Genomic DNA, 23,946 nt, shown 5'->3' with positions numbered 1-23,946 from the left:
TCATATCGCGTTACATTTTTCCAGGTGCACACATAGCTTTACTACTAATTACTTTCTGACACAATGAATCTTTGGAGCAAGCTCACGCCAGCAGACACTGAAGGATTACAACTGTTGTCGCAGTGCCATGCTGTCCACACTGTGATGCCTGGAATGTGAGCAGTTGTCCCAAATCCTTTTGTCTTAGAAGGGGGTCCATGTGGCAGGGAGCAGGCAAGACATCAGTCTAACATCCGTTGATTTTCATACTGGGCTATGTTTAGAGGTTCAGAGAGAAAGACGCAGGGAGGCCTGTATCGACTGGATCTCCAGTCAGTGTATTATTAGGTCCTGGCACAAACTCTGTCACCAAAGCAAAGACGAGTGCCATGATTTTTGTGTCTGGTTGCCAAGCAAGCCTCAGAAAGAGAGTTGCAGATCTTTATAAATGACTCTCTAATGGAGCCTTGCCCAGTTAATGAATGCAGAGTTCAAAACAAGTGCGTGTAGTTTTATTTGGTTAATTGTCCAAAAAATTAAACACTAATTGTAATTGCCTTTTTTAATATATTTTTTTTATCTGATTAAATGAGTGATGGAGCTGTCAGTAACGATTCTGGTTCCTTGATGGTTACATGATTCTTTCAGTACTTTTATTTGGAATTAAACATTTACGAACAATTACGCTGCCAGATGAGGAGATTTCGTTCGGATATTTGTTCATTTGTTTGCGTATCGGATCACACTGTTTGATCTGTGTGTTTTGGATTCCTAAAAAGAACTGACTCATTTGAGTAATTTGGTTTGGAATTAGACAATAATTCTAATGGGCTATTTTTCTTTCTAATCTGATTTTTTTTTCAGTGCCTGCAAAAGGAGTGATGGAGCTGTCAATAATGATTCTGGTTCCTTGATGGTTCCATTAATGATTATTTTAGTACTTTTATTTAAAAAAAATAATAAATCAATCAATTACACTACCAGATTTTGTTCAGATATTTGTTCATTTGTTGGAGTATCGGATCACCCTGTTTGCTCTGTGGGTTTTATTTTGATTCGCTGAAAAGAACTGGCTCATTAGAGTCATTCATTCGGGCCTCATACTACAGAATTGGTGCTGTCTGTTTTTGATCCACTAAAAAGAACCGGCTCATTGGAGTCATTTGTTCAGGAACCAGACAACACTGTTTGAGTAGTGTGTTTTGGATTCACTTAAAAGAACTGACTCGTTTTGAGTCACTTGTTTGGGATTCAGACTACAAGGCCTACAACCTACCCTCATTCACTATTCCCTACGTTAGTCCACTAATACTGTTCACTTGAAGGGAGTGAATGAATTTGGATTCAGCCCAAGGGTTTGTTTTGATTCACTAAGAAGAACCGGCTCATTAGAATCTCTTGTTCAGTAATCTAACTACACTGTTTGCACCGTTTGTTTTTGAATAACTAATTTGTTTGGGAATCGGACTATACATGTCGCTCTTTATATTTCGCACTATTGATTCAGTAGCAGTGTTGTAGTGCTGTTGAGTAAGTAGTGCAGGAAAGTAGTATTTATTCATTGAAACTATGATGAGAACCACTTGCAAAATGGAAGCGTTTGTTATTCATGACAGTTGTTATTCAGAACCAGTTTGTTGTGCTTTTTCTCTCATTTAATCCCAGAGGTGTCCAGGTCTGGATTTTTTGCAAGCCAGTCAAATTCCTCAACGCCACTTCAGTGAACCGCAGGGTCATTGTCATGCTGGAACAGACCCTTCCCAGACGGTTGCCACAAACTTATAAGCACTCAATTCTCTACAATGTTTATGTGTACTGTAGCATTTTTCATTACTGGAATTACTGGAAAAGTCAAAGCCGTTAATTACAAGGGGGAGTCCACATACTTTTGGCCATGCAGTACATTGCATCCATGTTTGTGTATATTAAAACTACTTCCATCCTCATGTTTTGCACAACTGATGGTGATAGAAACATAATTGCTGAAGTGTATGAATGCCCCATGTGTGATCGGAGCGTTATGGACCATCTGCCTATACGTTCAGACCTGGGGGTGAATGGGGGAGGGGAGCTGCTTTGGATTAGGGCTTCATCTCAGCTTTGTCACACAAACAAGTACAGTAAACTGTGCATCATTCAATGAAAATCGATAAATGAGAGAGAGGATGACTAAGATCAACTAGGGTTCTCAACAAATGATCGTCAGTCATTGTGACGCATATCTAATCTGTGATAGTGGACCAGCCAAGTCTCATTGAAACACATCCTGCACAGACATTAATGAACGCTCTCACGACACACCATTAAATCAGCAGCTGCGTCTGGTCTCGGTCGCAAGGGTGAGATGGGGAGATGTGCTTCCTCAGTGTCTGACAGTGAGAAATCGTAGAGGTTAATACTATTTACTCGCACTGCTTATAAGAGGGGTTTCCTTTGTATGCTGTAAATGAAACCCACAAGACATTAATATGATGAGTCTTGAACAGATTCATACGTGATAGTCCACAGAAGCAGAGTAAATGATTTATATTTCTTTTTCTTTTGCTAGGTAATTTTTATAATCAAATGACAAGATTGAGTCATGAGCCATTAGTTGCTGCTTGCTGGTTGGTTGAATGGGAAAACAGCCTTGTTTTTGAAACCAAGTGTCTATTAAATTAATTCACAATTAATGAATCTACACAGATAATAGTTACATAAAAAATGTACATCTGACATTGATTCAGAGTACTATTTTTGGTAAGTTGCAAATTGCAATTCTCTCACAAACCACATTTTCATGGCATTTGTTTTTTTGAACAAAATCAAACAGTACCTTAAACGCTCTCTGTCCTTGGGAAAGCTAGGAAATCATCTTTTTGAAAATAATTTGTATTCTTTATCAACAACATGAAGTGCATTAAATATTACATTATGTCAGGGTGTGTGATGGAATTGCAGGGGGTTTGTTGGTTTAATAAATTAATAATTAAAATAAATCATTTTTAAATAAAAACAATCAAAATAAAAAACTAAAAAGATAAAATATTTTTTTTGTTTACCTGCATGTCATGTGACCATTAGCCAACATCAGAAAACGGTGAACTTAAAGAGTTAGTTCACCCAAAAATGAAAATTCTGTCAGTAATTACTCACCCTCATGTTGTTCCAACCCCGTAAGACCTTCGTTCATCTTCGGAACACAAATTAAGATATTTTTGATGAAATCTGAGAGCTGTCTCACTCCTCCATAGGCTTCTAAGACACTATAACTTGCTGGCCCAGAAAATGCATTAAAGACATCGTTAATATAGTCCAAGTGACTACAGTGGCTCAATCTTAAGTTTATAAAGCGACGAGAATACTTTTTGTGCGCAAAAAAAACCTAAAATAACGACTTTATTCCACTATTCATTTCCTTCTCTCTGGGCCTCGAGTTTTTTCACGTAGGATAACTGCGCAGCGCTTCTGTGTTGTACGTCACCATGCATCACACACATGACCAGCGTCGGCCAATAGTGAGCCTACGTGGTGACTTGTAACACAGACGCGCTGCGCAAAAACACTACGTGAAAAAACTCGAGGCCCAGAGAGAAGGAAATGAATAATGGAATAAAGTCGTTATTTTTGTTTGTTTTTGCGCACAAAAAGTATTCTCGTCGCTTTATAAACTTAAGATTGAGCCACTGGAGTCACTTGGACTATATTAACGATCTCTTTAATGCATTTTCTGGGCCAGCAAGTTATAGTGTCTTAGAAGCCTATGGAGGAGTGAGCCAGCTCTCAGATTTAATCAAAATTATCTTCATTTGTGTTCCGAAGATGAACGAAGGTCTTACGGGGTTGGAACAACATGAGGGTGAGTAATTACTGACAGAATTTTCATTTTTGGGTGAACTAACCCTTTAATTGTATTAGTTATTATTATTATTGACTTAATTTTATTATTGACCTAACTTATTAACTTAAAGTCTCAGGGGTACTTTAAGTAAATATATCAAGTCAAAGAGGTTCAGCTGACAAAAAAGTTGGGGAATCCCTGCATTGCATGTAAATATGAAATGACGTGAATTTGTTCATTTTAATGTGTTTTAAAGACAAAAACCTTCCAAAGACAGCAATACATGGTTTAACTCACTGAGTGATATAATTAATGTGTTTGTCAGAAGCTGATTAGATGGTGCAATGTTGAGAAAACACTTCTCAAACGTGAAATGATTTCATTAAATCTAGTGATCAAACGCTGTGGGTCTCAGTTTTCAGTGATGGTCACATGACTAGTGGCTGGTCTGTGTGTGCAATTCCACATACATGGAAGACCTGCGTTTATAAGTTGTAGGGTTTTTATTTTTAGAAAGGTAAAACAATCAATGAATTGTGAATAATTTACTGCCGTAGCGAGAATAACATGCAATCATGTAATCAATAAAAAAGTAAGTCTGATTATGAGCATTTTAAAAAGTAAAATAATCTAAAAACAAGTACTTAAGTTTTGGAGTCTGATTTCATGTAATCATGCACTGATCACAGTTTACTGAAATACAGCTCGAGTTCAAAGGTGCAGCAGCTGTGTGAGGAAAGTGTGAAGATGAAAGTGTGGTGTTCTCTCCTCTTCAGAGTGTTTCACAGCTGAGTGAATATCCTGTTAAAAAAAGAAAAAAATCACACCCACAGTTGAGGATTCCCCTCTGCAGAACTTATGAATAATTAAGAAAGAGATGGTTTCTGTGCTGTTGGTTCTTGTCTATATTTATTAGCATTTCGAAAGCTTCACTGTTCATGTCTTTGAGTGCTGTTCCACGCTACGTCAGTGAAATTTTAGTGCTTTTAGTGCCCATTTTATTGTAATCAGCCAGGAGGAGTATTTATCTTAACAAAACACAAAGTATGCATGTACATATGAGGAAATTATCCCAAGGGCATCGCAGTTACTGCCTGTTAGTTTAATGCAGAATCCGTGAAAATGGCTTATTCAGTGCATTGGCTCCATGCAGGACCTACTAATGGAGCCCTGTCTCTATTCCCCCATGCCGGCTCTGATCTGCAGCCAAAGGATGCAATGATATGGATCACAGCCTCCTTATGGGCCAATTCTGGAGTATTCAGGCTCATATACAAACACCATCAGTCTCTGCCTTTGAAGTGGGCCAATGGAAAAAGCATAGTGTTTGTTTCAGAGGCCTCAAATTGAGGAACCACCCCTATTATACTCAACATTATTCTATTTACTTTTATTGCTATATTTTTAAGATGCGCCGTTTGAAGTCTTGTTCTCCAGTACTTTGAAAACACCATGAAATCTCTTGACGACAGCAGATTTTTGTCCTGTGTTTCATGCGTAATTTCCTGTTTGGGAAGGGAATATCGACAGGCTCATCACTTGTGAAGGCTTTATTAAAGGAACACTCCACCGTTTTTTGAAATAGGGCTTATTCACCTTCTTTCCTACATTTAGATAGGTGGGCAAATGCATTTTTGTCTCAGTGCATGCATTGTTTTAGTTTGACAGGGTCGGCGCTAGCTTAGCTTAGCATAATGAATGGAATCCTTTGTTGCCAGCTAGCATGTCCTGAGTAAAAGTGATATAAAAAATGTAAAAAACCCACCTAATTACTTCTTGTGGCCTGCGTATTCACAACAAGTACAAATAGCGATGCAGATTAACACTAGACGATTTCCTATGCAGATATTGACTTGGGACTATATTAGGGGGAAGCACAGGTGAAGCACTGCTACTTGGGCGCAGAGATATCACGCCCAAGTAGCAGTGCTTCGCCTGTGCTTCCCCCTAATATAGTCCTTAATTATATAAGTCAATATCTGCCTAGGAAATCGCCTAGTGTTAATCTGCATCACTATTTGTACTTGTTGTGAATACGCAGGCCACAAGAAGTAATTAGGTGGGTTTTTTAAATGTTTTATATCATTTTTACTCAGGACATGCTAGCTGGCAACAAAGGATTCCATTCATTGTGCTAAGCTAAGCAAGCGCCGACCCTGTCAAACTAAAACAATGCATGCACTGAGACAAAAATGCATTTGCCCACCTATCTAAATGTAGGAAAGAAAGTGAATAAGCCCTATTTCAAAAAACGGTGGAGTGTTCCTTTAACATCAATGAACCTTGATTTGTTACGTGTTAGTCTGTCGAAGGGGGGAGGGACATTCTCATCCTAGAGAGCATTTGATTGGACAAAAATATGAGGAATACAGCAGAGTCATATTTGGTCTGTATTTAAAAGAGGACATTACATTTTTATTTGGTTAATTATTTATGACTAAACCAGTGTTAGGGAAAGTTACTTTTATAAGTAATGCGTTACATTATTGTGTTACTTTCTGAAACAGTAACTAAGTACTTAGTTACTTTTTATGGAAAGTAATGTGTTGCATTTCTTTTGCCTTACTTTTTCTCACTTGGGCTGGGCTTTCTTGCTTGTTTTTTTATTAAAAAAAGGTTTGGCAAAGTTTTTCACTACAAAAGTGAAATAAATAAGCCTCAGACTAAATGAAATGCAAATTCACACCTGTACAGTAGAGGGCGCAGCTCAAACAAACCTTTCAAACCTTTTTTTGTGCTACCTTTCTAGAAGAATAGGATGCAGGAGAAGAAAGTTCAATACACTTATTTCAGAAAACAAAAAACAAAAAATGAAACAAACGTGCTGTTTATCCAAAGTCATTTTGGTTATTAGTATGGTGGAATTGGATCATCGAAGGTCAACAACAAAGACATATGTTAATAAAGTGAGATTAAATACGTCAAGTATTTTTTGTATTTTTTTTTGGTATTTGTATTATTTAACATATTTAATTATTGCAATTTTATTTTGAGTGTGCATTTTACTGTTTTTATTCATTTTATAGAATACTGAATCTGTTTTTGTGCAAGTGAGATGAGTAAATACATGTTCACATTTAGTCTAGAAGTACAGCAACCATCATGTTCACACACAACGCCTCAACATGAGGACAGGAGAGCTGTCAGTCAATTAATACATGAGAAAACAAAGTAACTTGCATTACTGGATTACTAAGATATTAACTCAGATATTTTGTTGTAAAAGTAATGCGCTACTTTTTTAGTTACTTGGAAAAAAGTAATCTGATTACTTGTAATTTGCATTACCTATAATGTATTACCCTCAACACTGGACTAAACTAATATAGCAAATGCATTATTTTACATTTATTGATAAAAAAATGAAGGTGTGTGTGTGTATGAACAGGACTATACATATTAAATATGTTAAAAGTTAATTTTGTCAACCTATTTATACGACTATAAGACTAAACTAATATATCGATTATCAATAAGGTATTTTGAATATCCCTGTAAAAATTTTTTATTGGTTTTAACTTAAAAAAAAAATAATTTACCTGGTTGTCTTAATTTTAAATTCATAAAAAAATAAAAAAAGTTAATACAATTGAGACTGGTCTATTAAATAGAAAATATTGTTATCTGAGTCACATTAATTATCCAAGTTGATTTGACAGAAGAAAAAAGTTGTAATAACAAATCATGAAAATAATTTATTACAGTGTATTGATCGTTATAGAAAAAAAAAGTACACAAATAAGTACAGGCTGTTTCAGAAACACATTTTTTTGTATTGTCTACATGGTTTTCTGTATAAAAACATTGCTTGTATGTAACTGTGTTCGACCTCTGTGAGACAGACAAGGCGTGTGTGCAGAATAAACACTGTGGTTACGTTAGTTAATCATAGCAGCATACCGGTTCTGTCAGCGCTCAAATGAACAACACTCGACCTGAGAGAAGATAAACAAAGTAACGTGTGGTTTTAAGGATGTGTTGAGTCTTCTTGTTGCCTTCACGCTTTGTCTAAAAGCACAAATTATCGCTCTTTAGTGTTTCTTCCATGTAATGTTGAAATAAATGGATTAAAGCAGCTGAAGTGTTCTTAAGATGAAAGCAGTCAGTATTTTCTAGAGATTTCCGCTGGATTTACACTAGAGATGGCGAGATGTCACTTCAGCGAGGTGAAACCAAGCAGCAGTAAGGTGTTCTCCCGGTACCCTATGCAACGGTTCAATATGTTGCCATGGCAACCAGCCTCCTCAATTAGAGAAATGTCCTCAACCCCCACTCAGAGTAAGGCTTTGCCGTCTTTGCAATGCATGCAATTTGAGATTCATACATCCCGGTAAGAAAAGGGAAGACCGAGAGCTTTCGGAAACACTTGATTTTGTGTCTGTGTTGTCATGCTTCTCTTTTCTGCAGTTGTCTCAGGCAGCGTGAAGGTTAAACGGGGGGTTTGATGGAGCCGTCCACATGGGCTGTTTTGGTGTGGATGACAGGAGGACAAGCGGAGTGCGTCTGCCCTCCAGGGCAAGAGAATGCCGGCTGAATGGAGAACAGAACATAACCAGTGCGTTGCCAAGGAAACGTGGAACAGAACACCACGGTGAGAGAAAGGGAGCATGGGATGAGGGGGAAGGGGGATGGCTGGACAGGTAGGAGTGAAATAAGAGAACGGTGGTCACCCTCTGCATAGGTTGCTGTATAATGATCGCACTCCCACAATTTGAGGGAAGTCCTGCTTCAAGGACACAAGGTCAAGAGCGCAGCACAACGCAGTTTGTCAAAATGTGTCCTGCTCTTCTCTAAGGAACTCAGTGTGTCACTACTGAATAAGAGCTTGGCCGAGCTTGCGGTGATCTTGTCCTTGAAGTATGTTGTGAGTTCCTCCTTCGTGTGAGCTTTTCTTGGATAGTACACACTGTTCGCTGGTTGACTTGTAAAGCTGTGTCCTATTTATTTGAGCTTTGATCTCACAATGAGATCAAATTTTATTTTTTATTTTTGGACGTTTTGATGAAGATGTATTGCTGTCATCAGCTTGCAGAAGTGAATCATTTCATGTTATTCTGAATGTGTGTGTATGTTGTTTTTAAATTACAAACTGAACATTGTAACAAAAATATTTTTTGTGCATTGTTTCCCCTCCACCCCGCCCTTTTATTTATTTTTATTTATTTTTTTACCACATGCTAATATAGTAACTTCAACAAATCACATAATTATTATTATTTTTTATTTTATTTTATTTTTACAGATTTAGGGCCAGATTTACTAAACAAGGCAAATTAGCATGAAATCGCAATTCCAAAAAAGCTCAGATGGGAGTGGAAAGTTCTGCGCGTGATCTACTGACGACACGCAAATTAAAGAACACAGGCGCCGCCAGATCATTTCCATAATGAGCAACGCAATCTACCAAGAATAACGCAAATTAGCGTCTGGTTTAAGACATGCTTTTATTACATAACCACACAGAGCTGGACTTTTACTGTCTACAAAATCTTGCATCACAAAACTTTGCCAGTCACAACGACTGAATTAAAGGACAAGTTCGGTATTTTACACTTAAAGCCCTGTTTTCAGATCGTTTCTGATGAAATACAATGGTTAAGATTGAAATTTGGACAAATGCTGCTGGCCCGAGAATTTTCGGTTTCTGTGGTTGCACCCCCCCCACCTCCACAATGGTTGCATAGGTGCACTGGAATAATCCTTCCTAAAACGCATTCAACTTTCCTTTACAAAGACGTGAAACTCACCGAGTGGTCAGGGGTGTTCACTGATATGCTCACACAAAAATCGCTGCAAAAGATGCTTTCCAACAGGTTTTATCGTAGTTTTTGTCAAACTCCATTGACTTGTATTGGATGAAAAACTACGATAAAACCTGTTGGAAAGCATCTTTTGCAGCGATTTTTGTGTGAGCATATCAGTGAACACCCCTGACCACTCGGTGAGTTTCACGTCTTTGTAAAGGAAAGTTGAATGCGTTTTAGGAAGGATTATTCCAGTGCACCTATGCAACCATTGTGGAGGTGGGGGGGGTGCTACCACAGAAACCGAAAATTCTCGGGCCAGCAGCATTTGTTCAAATTTCAATCTTAACCATTGTATTTCATCAGAAACGATCTGAAAACAGGGCTTTAAGTGTAAAATACCGAACTTGTCCTTTAATTCAGTCGTTGTGACTGGCAAAGTTTTGTGATGCAAGATTTTGTAGACAGTAAAAGTCCAGCTCTGTGTGATTTTAATTCTGAAGGCCCGTTCACACCAAGGACGATAACTATAAAGATAACAATAAAGATAACGATAAAGATATAGTTCTAAAAATCGTTCTCAGTATTAAAGAATAGCAGAGTTCACGCCACAGTTATACCGATAACAGCACAGAGAAACGATATCGTTGGGATCACTCTCCGAACGATTTTATCTAGCTGATGAACGATAAAAACATAGACAGCCAATCAGAATCCATCCTGCTGTCACAAGCTCGAGCATTTAAAGTGACATACAAGCACGCGCTTAGAATAAACAACAATTTTGTCCGCTGGTGTGGACGCTAATATAGTTATCTTTATAGTTATCGTTTTTGGCGTGATTGGGCCTTAATAATAGACCTTCAGTCCGTTTGGCTCTTTAGCGGTTAATAAACAGAACTGCATGCGTCTTGCGGAAGAACATTTTAGCCGGAGCTACTTCTCTGTTACTCCGCAGCGGTATGACCTGAACCAGTCTAAAATAGTCCCAATATAAACACATTCGTGAGCTTAGAATTATAAGGTTCTATCTCCACTTTTGGTCAAATTGAGTTTTTGACATAATCTGATCCATTAGGTGTTTATTAATGCCTGTGTGGTGTTATTTTTGTAAAAAAATATTTTGTTAGTAGTTATTAATCAAATAAAAAGGTTCCATCTCTCCATTGCCAGCTGGGATTTAAAAACTTTGATGCTCAATATCTCGGAACTACCCTAAACGGAGATAGAACCTTATAATTCTAAGCTCACGATATTATAGGTGTACCGTAGGGATTCAGGATGAGACAAAAACTCGCTTATTATATAGCCTACATTTAGTAAATTTTGAACACAAAAAAAGTTACAGACTGCAGCTTTAATTTCATGACAGCAAGAGAGTCACATACAGTAGAATAAGTGCTGTGTTTACATGATGTCCATCATTTAGATTTGTTCCACCATCAAACCCTACTGTGTGATTGCTCTGGGCCTGGGAACGTAACCTCAGTGTTGATGGCGCTACCTGCTGTTAGCGTCATAGCGGTTTCTCTGTGCGATCACAGGCGGAAAAATAACTAGCATTTGGGACGTGCTAAGTGTATAATAACATTCACACTGTCCATTTGGAGTGCTCTGCCAGAGGAATCAATTATCACAAAGAGTTTCAGATGGCTCAGATTGCTATTAAATGATATCTTTCAGTGGTTTTGATAGGAGAATTCAGCAGGCATTTATCTCTATTAAAGCAACGTGTTGAAATGATTGGATAATTTGGGGTCAAGTTTGCCTAGCCTGACTGGAGAACACAAGATAAACAGTTAAAGATTATGTTTTGATTTTCAGCGGTGTGCAGCAGCTGTGTGCTATCGGTAATAAGTACTGTATTATATTCTTGTTTACAAAGCCAAGCTGTTCTTTAGATTAGTAAAGATTAATACTTCAGCCATGCTGGAAAACTATAGCTTTGTTTCCCATGGTGCCTGTTGATATTTCCCAAATGCAATGATATTCTTTTCATTTGTGTAACACTATGCAATAGAATTGTTACTTTCTCTGTGGGGCTTCACCAGCAGCTCTGCAGGGAAATAGAAAGCAGTGGGGAAAAACATATTTCTCGTTTTCTCTTAACCACAGTCTAATTTGTTTGCATTGCATTTGTCACAATGGTGGCTAGTGACATGAATAGAGTGTTAAAAAGTTACAAGAGTTGGAAGAAGCCAAAGAAAACAGGCTGCTGATGCTTCGAGGTGATGGATCATACAGATTCTTGGCATCGGGAAGGGTGTGCTTTGTCCTGGTTATTAATCTGTGGTGTTTACATTTGGTACAGTGAACTTTTCCCCCAAAAAAGGTACTTGTGCTGAAAAGTTATGATTGGATTTTGATGTTTTTTTTGTTTGTTTGTTTGTTTGTTTGCTTGTTTGTTTGTGTTAGAGCCATAACTACATTAATAATTTTGTGATATTTTTCCTTATATTAAGAGTGATTATGTTTTTTGATAAATGCATATGTTGTGTTATTTGCATTGTATCGCGAGATTTTGACTAGTTTCACGTGCTACGTACGTGTAATTTTTTGTTGAAGAATAAGGAAGAAGAAAGGGTTGAGGCTAGACAGTCTTTTGACCGTGAAAAGGATCGAATTCATGTTATTGGAACGTGAATAAGTGTATAATTTTATTTTATTTTGTGTTTGATTTCTCTTACAATGTAACCTGACAACGGAAAAGTAAAGTTTACAAGACAAATTATGGATTCGCGCGTCAAATCCTTTGTGCTACACCCTTATGGAAATGGCGAAGAACGAAAAACGGCTCAGATCGCCATTACAGTTTGCTTGTTTGTTTGTATTTGGCAGGGAGTGTTTAACATGACATGCATTGATATGCACCAGAATTAACCAAATAAAAATACCGAACCCAAATTATGGGTAACCAAGCCAGTGTAGTCTGATTCCCAAATAAATCACTCTTATGAACCATTTCTGTTTAGTTAATCAAAGACATTCAGTGCAGTCTGATTGTCGAACAAACCACTTTTATGAATCGGTTCTTTTAGTGAATCAAATACATTAGTTGTACTTTCAACTAAGGCCCTGTTTACACCTTGTATTAAGATGCGGATCACAAGTGGATTACGCTAAATGCAGGTGTAAACGGGGTCTAAAACGCTTTGAGCTTGTCCACTTTCGACTACTTCCAGAGGTAGTCGAAAACATTAGACCGGATTGCTTCCAGAGCAAGACTAATTATACATCATCTCACTATAGGCTCCGCCCACTGGCATTCAGTCGCTTAACAGCTGACACTTTTGGTACAATGGATGTGAGTGTCGCGTCAAAAGCAAATAAAACGCATTATAATCACTGACGCTGTCTACACTAAATATGCATGTTTTACACTTCAGTCTGCCGACAACAGGACAGATGGAAGCGTACAGGAATGTTCGCTTTGACGTGTCCAGTTTAAACAGCTTGTTTATGTCTCTGTACAGACATCAGGAGCAAGTGAATGGTTTATTTTTAATGGCGTCCTGGATCGCGTTGGATAATTATGTTTCTTCACAGAATTTGACCACAGATTGTTTTGTAATTGAGGCACCGTGTAATGGAGTTCAAAAAAAAAAAAAACTTGTGTTGAAAGATGAAGCAGCCGACTGTATTGAATCTGACAGCAGCCCGAATCACAAACCATAAGTAAATGGTTTCATAATACTTTGTCTGCAATGACGTTAGCCAATCATAACAGCAGCCGTTTACTGACCAGCCTTAAGGAGCCGTCCTTAAAAACTTTATTAACATTATAAGTAAACCTCAAGGAACATATTAAAATAATAAAATAAATCCATGTAATGACCCCTTTAAGGAACCAGAATCATTAAATTGTTTATTATTCCAAATCCATCCCATATCCATCATTCAAAATACCAAAGAGGAGACACTCTGAGAGCTTTGTTTTGAAAATAAAACATTTTTAATTGATCACATATTCGCATGGCTTTCACGTCACATTTTTGTCATTCTTGGCTCATGCAGGACAACAGAAGATCTTTGACCCTTTTGACCTTTGGTGCCATTTTAAGTTGGTAAATCAGTGCATGAATCAGACGAAGCAATCAACTCATGCATGCAAGGTTGGATGCCATTCTTGCATGACGAATATCCAGAGATTTGACATGATCATTTTCAGCCCACATCCTCTTTTCTAGATTAAAGAGTGCATCACACACAAAGTAAGATTGTCAGCCGATCTGATTTGTCTTGGCAGTGTTGAATGGACACAAAAGGGGCCAGCTCTTTGACCTCTGACCGTGTAATTAGCCAAATGCTTTTGGGAGAGGGCAGTCACACTGCCACTGCTAAATATAATCAATCAGCACCATACTTCATGCCTGAGAAGACTGGACTCCCTTTATGTGAGTGCATTTTTGTAATTACTTCACAATTAACCAACATTTACGGCACTCTAAGGCTGTTTAAAATGGTGTGTATAGGAATCATTAGTGCATATTTAAGTTTGAATGATGTGATAAGAGTTCTTTTGTGTTCTTTCATCCAATGGCTGGCTATTAGGAATGTGGATGATCACATACCAGTTTGTTTTCTTTGTAGTCACAGTGCATGCTAGTTTCAAATCGATTTATTTATTTAAATTTGGATATAAATGTCATTTAAAAAGAAGATTTTGAGTGAACTGTGCTGGTTTAATTTGAATATGTTACATACAATATGAATATATTATACACTACCGTTCAAAAGTTTTGGGTACGTTTTTTATTTTTTTCTATCTTTTTTAAATTTATTTTTTATTTTTTGTTGTTGAAATTTACATATTTATTCAGAAAAGGTCAATCAAATCGATCAAAAGCATCAGTAAAGATGTTTATAATCTTTGGAAATATTTCTATTTCAAATAAATGATGTTCTTTTGAACTTAGGGATCTTAGAATCCTGAATAAAAAAGATCAGGATTTACAATTTTTAAGCAGCAATTGTTTTCAATATTAATAATAATGAGCAATGTTACTTGAGCAGCAAATCAGCATATTAGAATGATTTCTGAAGGATCGTTTGACACTGAAGTCTGGAGTAATGAAACTGAAAATCCAGCTTTGGCATCACAGGAATAAATTACACTTACTGTACACTGTAAAATATATTAAAATATTTTTATTTTATTTAAAATAATAATAATATTTCACAACATGTTTTTACTGCATTTTTATCACATAAATGCAGCCTTGGTGAGCATTAAAAACGTACAGACTTCAAACTTTTGAACGGTAGTTAAAACTGTATAATAATTAAAGAAATTATGCCATTTCATTTAAAGTGTAATTTATTCCTGTACTGCAAAGCTGAATTTTCAGCATCATTACTCCAGTCTTCAGTGTCACATGATCCTTCAGAAATCATTCTGATATGCTGATTTGCTGCTCAAGAAACGTGCATTATTATTATCAATGTTGAAAACAGTCACTGCTTATTATTTTTGTAAAAACCTGATGCATTTTATTCAGGATTCTTTGATGAATAGAAAGTTTAAAAAACTGCATTTATTTGAAATCTTTTGTCTTTACTGCCATTTTTAATCAAATTAATATGTGCTTCCTGAATAAAAGTGTAAATATGTAAAGTTTTAGTTTGGTAGGTATTGTATCAAGTAATAGTTTGAATCATTTTGCATTCTTTTGCTATCTGTCACTCTTTCCTGAATCTGTTTTGTTTTCCTATTTTCGTGCAATTTCATGCCAGAATTTAAGTGTAACCATTGTAACCTCTCAAAACATATAATATCTTACTCATACAGGTCAACTCGAAGAGGATGGGTTTCCCTTTTGAGCGTGGGTTCTTCCCAAGGTTTCTTTCATAGACTAAGGGGCTTTTCCCTGCCATGGTCAGACACTGACACTACTTTAGAACAATCTGTAATCTGAAGCTGAAGAACTGGCACCAAGCAGAATGTCCATAATAGCAGAAAACACTGCAGCCCTCTGTTCCATTGTATTATCTCAAGGATTTTAGGCAGGACAAATCTTCACAGCTAGAGGTCAACTTCTTTTTGCCATGGTGTTTGTATTCCTGGAGCTTCTCTCTTTGCCTAAGGCATCGCCCTGTAAGAGAGTTTTTGTACATGATGGAAAACAGTACAGTCTGATCCGCTTTCTGCATTCCAGTCAACCTACAACACGACATATTTGGAATGTCATTCATGGGCTCTCAAAGACACTAAGGGACTCACAAAAGACATTGGACTGTATTTTGTACCATCATCGTCATACGTATTAAGTCCAATATGAAGCAGACAATGTTCCATTATTATTCTGGTCTGTTTGGGCGGACATGAACAATGATGTTTTATACAGTTTTGATGTGGTGAAGGGCAAACCAGCCAGTTATAATAGTTGTGGGCAGAAAAATTCTCTTAATGTAAAAAAATTACCATCAAATATAAACCTTTTTTTTAAGGTCCCACTTTATATTAAATGTCTTTGACTTATTATGTGCTAATATTTAAATTAATAATTTGATGCAATGCACTTATTGTAAATAATTTCTGAAATTACTAATTACAAGTTAATCTTTAAGAACACTCTTGATATAATAACACTGTTGAATGTAATCTTTAGCAAATCTCAACCTGAATTGCCAATCCATTTTTCATATTGTACTAAACTGTCCCTAAATTCACTTATAGCATTTAAAATCACTGATTTTAGTTTTTTAGTTTCTTTATTTTAATTTATTTAGACAAAATAGTATAGAATTTTATATTATCTGCCATTTATCAGTTAATTCATGAAAACGAGTATAATTATGACCTTGCTTTGTCTTCGGGACTGTACAATAATAGATGCAAATCAGGCCTTTTCACTGACATCAAAAATGCACAGCAAGGACAGGTAGCAAAAAGGTGGTTGTTTTGCATCATGCTGTGAACTGATAGAACAGAGCAAAGAATGCATAACACGCTACATTCCACAGAGGACACTAAACCCCATCAATATCGTCCTCTATCTAAGAGAGTTTGAGCAATAACATCTGCCGTTTACCCAGTCAAGAGTGCACTGCGGCAAAAGGCCATGATTTCTTCTTCAAACCCTCCATCGATTGACCAACAGCTGCCACTATTGAGAAAAATCGTTTCTATGAAATCAAGTGCCAGTGAAAACAGCGGAGGCCATTCATCAGAGGCAGGCCTGCTCTATTTGTTAGTGAGATTTTTGCTTGCTGTGAATCAATGGGTTTTTTTTTGTGAAGAGTGTGGAATTAGCGCAAATAAATCATGATCACTTAGTTAGGTCTGGTGCAGAACAAAAAGTACTGTGTTTTCACTGGCTCAGACTCAGACGGCAGCTTGTCTTTTTGTCCTAAAAAGCAGGAGTCTCCGTTTAATCGCAAAGCCGAGTAGATTGAGGGGAACACAAAACATTAGGAGGACTTGTTTGGAGGTCTGCGTGGAGATGGACCTTTAAATGGAATAATAGCAGAGCTCACTGTTTTTCAGCTCTTGTCACTTTTTTTTTCTTTTTTTCTTTTTTAAATGTGTATCACTTTGATGTAAAGTGGTTTTGCTCTAGCAAAGACAACTCTGAAATCTGTTTGTCAGTACTTGGCTGCAATCTGCAGATAATAGCCGGGGTCTGCTGGGCTCTTCGCAATGCCAATCACAGCCGGGCTCCTCCAGCTGGGAGAGAAAATGGTGTTTTTTGGGGGGGGGGTTTTGGTGCCTGACAAAAGGTGCAATGTCAGGCTCTTCCCAAATCCCCTGTCTCTCAGTATGAGAGATTCCCAAATCCTCTGTCTCGTCTAATATGTTGCTCAAGAAACATTTCTTAATTATCAATTTCGAAAATATGTTTTGCTGCTTAATATTTTCGGTGGAAACTGTGATACACCAAAGAATCCTGAAAAAAGATGTGTAACATTTCCTCAAAAATATTAAGCAGCAAAAACTTTTTCAACACTGATAATAATATGAACCATTATTAAAGGTATAGCGGAGGATTTTTTACTTCCGGGTGGATCACCTATACTATTGGTCCTCCTAATTGTCAATCATTCTGGTGAATCAATCAAACTTATTCAAAAAGTGGAGAGGGCGGGTCTTATCTAAAATTCGGAAAAATCCTCCACTATACCTTTAATTGAGTACCAATAATAGTTGATAACTAAGCAGCAGATCAGCATATTCTGAAGGATCATGTGACACTGAAGACTGGAGTAATGACGCAAAAAAAAATCAGCTTTGCATCACAGGAATAAATCACGTTTTAAAATATATTTAAATTATGTTAAGATGTAATAATATTTCACAATATTACTCTATATATAATAAATGCAGCCCTTGTAAGCATGAGAAACTTCTTTCAAAATCATAAAAAAAATCCTTATTATTCAAAACATTTTACCAATAGTGTACTAACATCTGCTGTTTCCTTTCCCAAAATGTGCTGTTTGTTTGCAACTGTAAGCAAATCAGCCTATGTCTTATACATGCGCCGTCTTATGTATTGCACAACGATAGTTTTCCCTTTCACATTCCCTTTGAAAGCGAGTTGAAAAGAGTTCATGTCCCGGTAAACTCTCATGTTCTTGTGTGACAGTGGGTGGGGATGGAAAGGCAGTGAGTGTGGACTGTCTCTCAGGACCATCAGCCAACCACTGTGACCACATGCTCCCACATCGGCCCCTTGCTGGTCTGAAGCTGCTCTAGATCCTGGGAGCCTGTTTGGCAAAAAGACTGTGAAACAGGCCACTCCCGACTCCATTTCACTCCCGCCCAAAACTCGCCAACAAAATACTAGGGTGTAGTGGGTGGTTGCCAGAGCGTTGCTAGGTGGTTGTTCTGGGGTTCTGACTGAGTTTTAGTATGTTGCTATGCCATTGATAGGATGTTTTGAATTTGGTTTTTAGTGTTTTTATGAGATTGCTAGGGTGAATTATTTTTATTTATTTTTTGCTTTGTTACTATGTGGTGCTAAATAAATGGAAAATATAGCCTAACTTTCTCAAATATAACAGAATGAAGAAGCTTGTTTAACAACGGGCTGGCAAGTTAGAAATAATGTGCTTGCATGGTCATTTGGCTATAATTTATAATTAGGGCTGCAAAAGATAGATAGATAGTTGCATTTGCAACCCTTTTTATAATAATAAAGTATATTAAAGGGATAGTTCACCCAAAAATGAAAATTCTGTCACTAATAATTACTCAACCTCATGTCGTTCCAATCCCGTAAGACTTTCGTTCATCTTTGGAACACATTAAAGATCTTTTTGATGAAATCTACGTTTTCTGTCCCTCCATTGACAGCTAAGCAACTACCTCTTTGATGCTAAAAAAAGTTCATAAAGAGATCGTAAAACTAATCGATATGAATTGAGCGGTTTAGTCAAAAGTTTCTGAAGAGACATGATTGCTTAATATGTTGAACAGATTGAATTTAGGCATTTATTCACATATAAAATATTCATCAACTCACACATCAGTTGTGGAAAACGCAAGCTCAAGCATAATCGCTTGACGTGCGAGAACCAATGAGGTTCATTCTCGTGTTACGCAGCGCGTTTGAGCTTCAGCAAGAACCAATGATTGAATAAATGAGGCATTTATATAGCGCTTTCATATGTACTACTGTACACAAAAGTGCTTTACAAACATATCAGGGGAATCTCTCCTCAACCACCACCAGTGAGATTATTTCTCGTGTTACCAGTGAGGTTTGTTCTTGAGTGTCAAGCAGGTTCGGTTAAGCCTCTGTTTATGTTCGCTGATCAATGTTAATATGTGAATAAAAAGCCTAAATTAAATCTTTTCATCATATAAAGAGATCAAGTCTCTTCAGAAAATTTGGACTAAACCGCTCAATCTCTTTATGAACTTTTTGAAGCGCCAAAGTGGTAGTTGCGTAGCTGTCAATGGACGGACCAAAAAAAGTTCTCAGATTTCATCAAAAAGATCTTTATTTGTGTTCCAAAGATGAACGAAATTCTTACGGGTTTGGAACGACATGAGGGTGAGAAATCAATGACAGAATTTAAATTTTTGGGTGAACTAACCCTTTAGGTATATGCGTGTATCTGCCTATTTTTACTTATCAGACCAGCAAGCATCTCTATAAAAATGTAAATGACTGTTGTGATTTACCCAGTAATAAATGTTCCTTCTCAATGAGGGTTAGATGGCAAACTGAAAGAGATTAATATAACTGCATTATTGTATTTTCACCCTGCCGTCCATTATTGATGCCAAAAAGGGTGTGTGTACATATGTAAAACCATTGTGCATGACCGTAAAAACCCGTCTCAGTCCGATGATAATCCATTTGACAATTCCAGTTTGAGATGGTTGCGGTGTATTTTTCCTCTGCAGGTTGTTACGTTATCAGACAGAAGGTGTAAAGGGGAGTGCCTCCTCTCCTCTCCTCTCCTCTCTCCACAGCTCTGCCTCCTCAGGAGTGGAAAGCAATGATGTAATGTGCCTGGCTGCCCCCCTCTGCTGCGTTTCATTCCCCCTTTCTCTCTCTCGTTCTCTCTCTCCGCCACTGCTGCTGGTGCTGGTGTTGGTGGCTGGCGTTTGTATGAGCTGCAGCCCTGGGCATCTCTGGGGATCCCTGCAGAGCTACTGTTCCTCTTCTCCCTGTGACGGCTGGGGCTCGCCCGCTCGCGGAAAAGACCCTCTCTCGTCGACCAAGGTAATTTCTCTCCTGCCCTGACAAATGGCATGTGTTCAGATTTTAAAAGAAGGAGAGCGAGGCAGGACAGCGGTTTGGGCTTAGGGTCTGGTGCACAGCTGAATGAAAAGGTCTGCGTCCCGAACGCCTGCTGTCACCGCAGCACCGGGTGCCATGGCAATAGATTGAATTTGGTTTCCCGAGGCTGCCGCTGTCAGTTGTTCTCTCGCGCGGATCTCACACATGCACGCACACACTGCTTCTCGTAAGGTGTTGGTTACCATGGTTAGCGAAGGATGGATTCCTGTGCTGGCTCATAGCTGGGTCAGCATATCACCTGGAAGACTGCAGCCTTTTCAAAAGGGGATTGTGCTCTGAATGGATCTTCATTGTGGCTTGAAAGTAAGAATGTCTGTTTTATTCTGTAGGCTTTAATGAACAGGTGAACTTGCGGCTGAGATTGATTCTCGTGCTTTTTATTACTTTGTCCACGAAGACTTATAAATGATGCTGAGCTTTTGTGGGAAATATGTTCCTGTCCAGCATGAATGTGACATGTAGATTGATTTTCCTGCATATTTATGCATGAGGGACTGGGTGTGTGCGTGGTCACTGCTTCATAGTATGGACAGGGTAAGCCCTTCTTGCAGCTCTTGCGTGTTCCCAATTTATGATGTGGACAAAATCTACTTAAACACAATCGATGATTTCTAATGATTCCAGAATTGCCAGTACATTTTCATTTATTTATTATGCTACAGTTGTATGAAATGCATTATGTGTGTCTATCTATCTATATATCTATCCCTCTATCCCTCTACCTATCTATCTATCTTAAAAGTTCAAATTGTTTCAGGGGTAGCTCGCTGTAAAATCGCATACTTTGTCTTTTGCAATTTTTTAATATTTCATGTGTCTGGGCTGCTCCACGTGCATATGTGGTCATGACTAATTTATCCAGAGGATTTTTTTCCCTGTTATATCAAGAGACGGAAAATACCAGCAGCCTCCATGTCAATTTTGCATAAATAATTGATTTGCTAAGTTCGAGTAATTACTGCACTGTGTGAATATAAATCCATGCATTATAGTCGTAGTGTCTAATCTAGTCTTTCATAGTCTTAATTTGCTCTTTTTCAACCTGAGTAATTGTAGATTTCAAATAGATTAAGGGTACATGCGTTTTAAAAGTCCTCGGGGGGGTTATTAAAGAAACAGTAGGCTTGTCTCAATGTCAGAATCAAATAGTGTAAAGATTTTCTTTTGTGATGAGGATCTGTGAAATCTGCAGACCTGAGAAAAATGGCCCACTGTGATTGGTGGAATGGGACCATGTGGGCTTGTCGGGGGTCAATTTATGATTTCCCAGCGGGGAGAAGGTTATGTTTACTCAGGATGTGGTTGGCTCCTGCAGCTAGCATGCTTTATCTATGAGCGGCTGGAATATGTGAGCGTTGCTTCACAATCGCATTTTCCACGCATCAATAAATTGATCCAAAGGAAGCATACCAACCTGAAACTTCTCTCTTTTAAAAAAAAAGATAAAGCTTAGATTTTGTCACTCTGTCCAATGAGCAAGACATGAAATGTCTGTGGCCGGTGTGTTCCCTAAATGATTAGCCCATGTATCATGCGGTGCCTCAAAAAACTGTTTTCTCAGCGAGTGTTTTTATTGATTTCCCTCCTACCAGACAGTGAGTCTTAAAAAAAGAAAAAAAAAAGAAAAGCAGCCTTCCCCCAGGAAATGTCTAAATTTCACACAGTCGTAATGTTGCACTTGAAGGATTTCGACAGACATTTTGACTCTAAGTCGCTTAGCGTTCCTTTGCGAAGATCCGAATGCCAGGATTTAGCTCCTCAGCAGGTGATTTCAACTGCGAAGAAGTTGCTGGAGATCTTAAAATAGAGCCGATGGAAGGGAGTGTCCTCCAGTGAGTTCACTTCCACAGTGGGATTGTGTGTCCCCTAACACTGAGCAAGGTCAGGGAAACTCTGGAGGAGATTGTTTGGTCTGGCTGAAGCTATGGCTCATATGGCCCTTCGTGTAGCATTGTTAGCTGAGTGGGCATGACACAGTCTTTGTCTTATTGCTGTATTGTTTCTCTCTCACACATTCAAAAACTATAAACCAGGACAAAGGCCTCTGAAAGGACAGACGTAGTGTGCGTAGTAAATTCCAAATTTGTGTGTGAGCATTTCATTGAGCAATAAATCAGTTCTGTTAATTATAAACCTCAACTCTTTAAAAAGAAACTGCTTTATTCAGCCTAAACTGGGTTGCTGGTTTTATCTGTTCAAAAGACCCCTAAAGTGAATTTGTACGATTCGTCTTAACCCCAGTGATGGGTAGGTTTAGGGGCGGGGTCAGGGATAGGTCATTCGTACGAATTCATCCGAATTAGCTACCTCGTAAAATACATACAATTCGCCTGTTGGACTCTCTCATGCATTTTATGTGCAGAGTGTAACCCCTCTAAAACCAGTCAACAGACCAGGCTGGGTGACCAACTAAGACCAGCAAACCAGTTTAGGATGGGTTACACTCTGCACATAAAATGCATGAGAGAGTCCAACCTGATCTCACGGCAATTCATATGTATTTTACGAGGTATCTAATTCGGATGAATTCGTACGAATGACCTATCCCTGACCCCGCCCCTAAACCTGGGGTTTAGACGAATCGTACAAATTCGTAGGAGTGAGGTCATACGAATTCTTACATGTGAGGTTGTACTAATTCGTACGAATTAGCCACCTCGTAAAATACGTACGAATTGTTCGCGAGATAGCGTTGGAGAGTCAAATGATTTAAATTCCCAGCTGAAATAAACCATCTTAAACCAGCCCTTAGCTGGTTTTGATGGTCTTGGTAGTTCTCCCAATTTGGTTGTTTTTAACAGGTTTGGGTCTTTTTAAACAATGCTTTCCAGGAATTAATATATTATTTTAATAATCAACTTGCATCATCCACTATTTTCTCAGCAGAATGCATTTTGGGATTTTCTTATTGGGATGCATTCTTCATTAGTCATTCTTCATGGACAGTCGGTGTCCCATAATTTTCGTCATTAGTTCGCTGATGTCTGGTCACACGGTCCGCATGCATCCCGGACTTGTTCACGGACAACAGCATAGAAAAACAAAGGTTGGTAACACTTTATTTTACAGTGTCTTTGTTACATGTTACATTTAGTCACTATAGTAATTACTATAAATTGTGCTTAATTACATGGAACTAACCCTAAATCTAAACCTAATCCTAACCCTATAGTAAGAACATGTAGTTAATTATTATTACTCAGTACTTAAATGTGTAATTCCACCATAACACGGACACCTTAAAATAAAGTGTAACCCAAATGTGTACTTTGAATGGCTTGCACAAATGTACACTGTACAGAGTATCGGATGAAACAGAAGTTGTGATAGTCTTTTCTTCCCTATGTGACGTATGTCCAAGTGAAACAGCTTTTGAACAAGAAAAAATATAGGGCGGGACTAGAATTGATTGGATGGTTATTGTTTGCCATTGGTGGATCTCATGTGAGTGACAGGTTGTCCTGCCCTCACGCCAGTAAACACGTCATCAGAGAAGAGAAGAGATTAGCTGCAAGATGGAGGGGAAGTTACTTTGATTAAAGTTTACGGGGGCACATGAATTAAAAATAAATAATGATGTGCACTGATAAATCATTTTATATAAATACTGCAATTTTGATTTCATGACTTTGTGTCACAAAGGGGAATG

General features: G+C 37.9%; 1 protein-coding gene and 1 long non-coding RNA gene across 2 annotated transcripts in view; one reads left to right on the top strand and one right to left on the bottom strand.

Annotated features, from left to right (window-relative positions):
* The window catches only part of LOC309508136, a 220,410-nt gene that overhangs the window by 142,128 nt on the left and 54,336 nt on the right, over nucleotides 1-23,946 (bottom strand). The gene's annotated exons all lie outside the window — the stretch shown is intronic.
* Nucleotides 20,062-23,946, top strand: part of sema4ba (sema domain, immunoglobulin domain (Ig), transmembrane domain (TM) and short cytoplasmic domain, (semaphorin) 4Ba) — a 73,191-nt gene continuing 69,306 nt past the window's right edge. The window contains exon 1 of the mRNA XM_082182491.1: nucleotides 20,062-20,219. The gene's annotated coding sequence lies outside the window, so the exon portion shown is untranslated. The remainder of the gene's footprint in view (nucleotides 20,220-23,946) is intronic.

The sequence above is a fragment of the Leuciscus leuciscus genome (genome assembly GCF_965113295.1).
Source record: "Leuciscus leuciscus genome assembly, chromosome: 10".
Taxonomy (NCBI): Eukaryota; Metazoa; Chordata; class Actinopteri; order Cypriniformes; family Leuciscidae; genus Leuciscus; species Leuciscus leuciscus.
Note: the sequence above shows the minus strand (reverse complement) of the source record. Positions and strands in the feature narration are given on the sequence as shown.